The sequence below is a fragment of the Drosophila subpulchrella genome, unplaced genomic scaffold (genome assembly GCF_014743375.2).
Source record: "Drosophila subpulchrella strain 33 F10 #4 breed RU33 unplaced genomic scaffold, RU_Dsub_v1.1 Primary Assembly Seq18, whole genome shotgun sequence".
NCBI classification, from domain to species: domain Eukaryota; kingdom Metazoa; phylum Arthropoda; class Insecta; order Diptera; family Drosophilidae; genus Drosophila; species Drosophila subpulchrella.
The window spans coordinates 2107195-2110588 of record NW_023665515.1 but is presented as its reverse complement, the minus strand read 5'-3'; the positions used below and the strand labels follow the sequence as shown (position 1 = coordinate 2110588).

At 29.0% G+C, this 3394-nt stretch overlaps 1 long non-coding RNA gene across 1 annotated transcript; it reads right to left on the bottom strand.

The window, feature by feature from the left end:
• Window positions 1-1113: 1113 nt before the first annotated feature.
• LOC119559157 lies at window positions 1114-1957 on the bottom strand. Its single transcript, XR_005220699.1, has 3 exons — window positions 1813-1957; window positions 1320-1410; window positions 1114-1240 (listed from the first exon to the last, which is right to left on the bottom strand). It is a non-coding gene; the product is annotated as an uncharacterized LOC119559157 (long non-coding RNA).
• Window positions 1958-3394: the final 1437 nt, after the last annotated feature.

The window sequence follows — 3394 nt, the reverse complement described above, 5'->3', positions numbered from 1 at the left end:
TGATGTCTATTTTTTTATTTTTCTCTCTTATTTTTTTACAAGTGGATTTCTCGCCATTTAATAAGCGGGTAATTATTTAAAGTGCAATAATTATTAAAAAGTTCGTTCTTAAAGTTAGACATTTCATAAAACATATTTGCGCATTTTGCGACTTGATTGCTTAATACTAGTTTCCCATCGATTTGGGAAATCGCTCTAGCGTAATATATTTCGCATCTGTTTTTTATTATTGGGTATTTCATATAAATTATTACAAGTTCTTTATGCAGTGCGATTTTAAAAACAGAGATGTCCATTAAGTCAGCGATAATTACTGGTTTTTGTTCATGTTTTAATATTTCCATGATGTCATCATTGTTTAATATTTTGGTATTAAAAACGTCAATTTTTGCTAGTGTGATTGTGTCAATTAAATTTTGCAGATCAAATGTTAATAATCGTAAGCGATGTTTTCGCAGTGGTAAATCTTGATCAATAAAAACATTTGTAAAATCATCAGAAAGAGATTCTATTTCTTTAAACAGTTTGGAATTGATAATAAATTGCTTATTATTATTTTCAATTAATTCATCGATTTTATTCTGTATTTTAATAAAATCATCGTTGATCTAGTTGATATTAATTGTGATAAAATTAATTCAATTACTTCTATATTTAATATTTCATTTATTTAATTTCCCATTGTGACCTTTTATTAGTATCCCTTTTTATATTATCTGATTCCAATTTGATTATTTCTTTATAAAAACTTAAGTATTTACGTGGAATAATTCTGCACCCAAAAAAAATGTTTATCAATATGCCATTACTTAGGTGTCAATGTGATATTATTGAGTGTCAAAAAATCTCTGATACGAAGCACATCTAATTGACACTATTTTGGTGTCATTTTGATATTTTCGAAAATATCAATTTGACACTTTTTGGTGTCAAAAGGACACTACGCATTGGCATTTTTTAGTAAGAATATGTGGTCACATTGACAATATTTCGCAGTAATTTGATACTCATTCGGGGTAAAAAAGGTCAATTTTTAGGGTCAACTTGATACGATTTTAGTATCAATATGAATCGAATAAATTGTTGATTTCACACCCAAAAAAAGGCCAATAATTTATTTTGCTTTTTTTTTTAAATAAAATATGTTTATTTTATAATATTTTAAATCTAATAAATTTGCTGCCGTCGACCAGGTGTACGTGGATAGGCGGGCCAGTAAATACATCGATTTTATTTAATTCTTAATAACAAAATAAATAATATTACAAAAATATAATTAAATAAATATTGTTGAATTAATTGTGTAACAGCAAACGAACCTGTTAATTTTGTTAGACATCCTTCGTCCAAATTGGTTTCCTTAACAAATTTGATCAGCTTCTGCATAGAAACGTTGTCCTCCATAATGAACTTAAATGAAAAAAAACAAATGGCATTAAAAAATTGCAAGCGATCGCACTAACGAATAGATACACATTCCTGCGTAAATATGTATGTACATATGTAACCGCAATCTACATTCTTGTGCGTTCTCGGGAACTCCGTTCTAAGTATATGTACATACAAATGTAAATACATGTGCTGTATCGGAGAATTGCATTACACCATTATTACATTAATTCATATAAGATTAGTAGCCTAAAAGTCCTATTAAATATGTATTGTTTATAATGTAATGTGCATATGTAAATATCGATCTAATTATTTGTTTCTTTTGGACACTTTGCATATGCTTTTTTTTAATTGCACACTCACACTCACATTCAAAATATGTATTTAGTGTATATATTATATTATTAGGAATTAACTTACCTGATTTAATAAGCACTAGAACCGCGCACCGAAATATCCGTCGTCTTTTACACAATGTCGAGCTCACAATGATTTATCGATAACTGCGCTTGCTTGCACGATAGGTGCAGTTCGAATTTCGAAAATAAAAATACAATTATTGGTATCGACGAGACCCTGGATTTGGTCAAAATGACACTAATAAGGATCAAAAAAGATTTTTCATTCAATGTAGTATACTTTTGACACTCATTTAGGATCAAATTGATCCCAAAAAATTGATCCTAGGTGTAGTGTCATTTTCACCCACACTTATCAAATTGACACACGAAGATTTTTTTATGGGTGTGCGTATGAATCGTACGTCAATACGTCTTTATTGTCCTTGAATAAAAGACACTCGTGACTTGTATAGTCTAATATTTCTGATTTTGTTAATAAAATAAGGTGTAGTATGAGCACCTGATAAAACATTTTCTGGAAAAGGAAAAAAAAAGTAACATATAAAAACTTTTAGAATTTTATATTATCTTTGTAAATAATTCTATTTCTATTGTTGATTATTATTTTGTTAGGTAAATTTTCTTTAACTACTTGCTTTTTAAATCTAGTTTTAAGTTTATTTCTTTCCCCGTGTTTCTTTTCATAAACTACCTGTCCTACAGGATATAATTTTTCTTTTCTGTTTTCATTATGTGTTTCTAACATTTTTTCTTGTGTATTTTTTAAAATTTGAGGAATGTTATCGTGCTCTATTTTATTATATAGTACGTCACAAGGTTTTTGGTTCGTTGTAGAATGAATGCTCTGATTATATTCTTGAGCGGCTCTTATTACTATTTCGGAATAGTCGGTTAAATTAAATTCTTTAATGCATCGAGCTAATTCTGTTAGTGTAGAATGTGCCCTTTAAACTTGTCCGTTTGAGGTACTGTGCCTCGGGTCTGCGTAATGTAAAGTTAAACCGCAGCTTTGTGCAAAAGATTTAAATTGGGCCGAGGTAAAGCTTGGTTCATTATCGGTCATTATTACTTTGGCTTGTGGAAATTGTTTAAGAAGTTCAATTACTTTGTTTTTGATATTTAATTTATTTTGGATTTCTTTTACTACTAAAAATTTTGAGTAAGCGTCAATACAAGTTATGAAAGTAAGACTTTGCGCGTAATATATGTCGATGTGTAAATTTTCGCCTTCTTTACTCGGGATTGGGGCTTCTCCAATTGGAATTTTAGATGGGTGTCTGTAATATTTGTTTTCATTGCAAATTTTACAATTTTTTATATATTCTTTTAATTTTGTAAGTAAGTTTGGCCAATAATACAACCTACTGATTTGTTTATAATTTTCGTCAAGTCCCCTGTGTGCTCTGCAATGTGTTTCTTCGATTATAAGTGCTCTGTCCTCAGGAGTTTCTACATCTTGGACAAATATTTTTGTATACAAAAATTTATTCACAAAATTATCTTTAAGTGGTTTTTGAATTCTATAAAAGTCCTCTAAGGTACAATGAATACCTACCGTTAAATTAGGAGGAATATATTCTGTTAAGATTAATATCAAATTTTCGGGAGTGTCAAATTCTTTTATGTCTGGTATTTTTGAA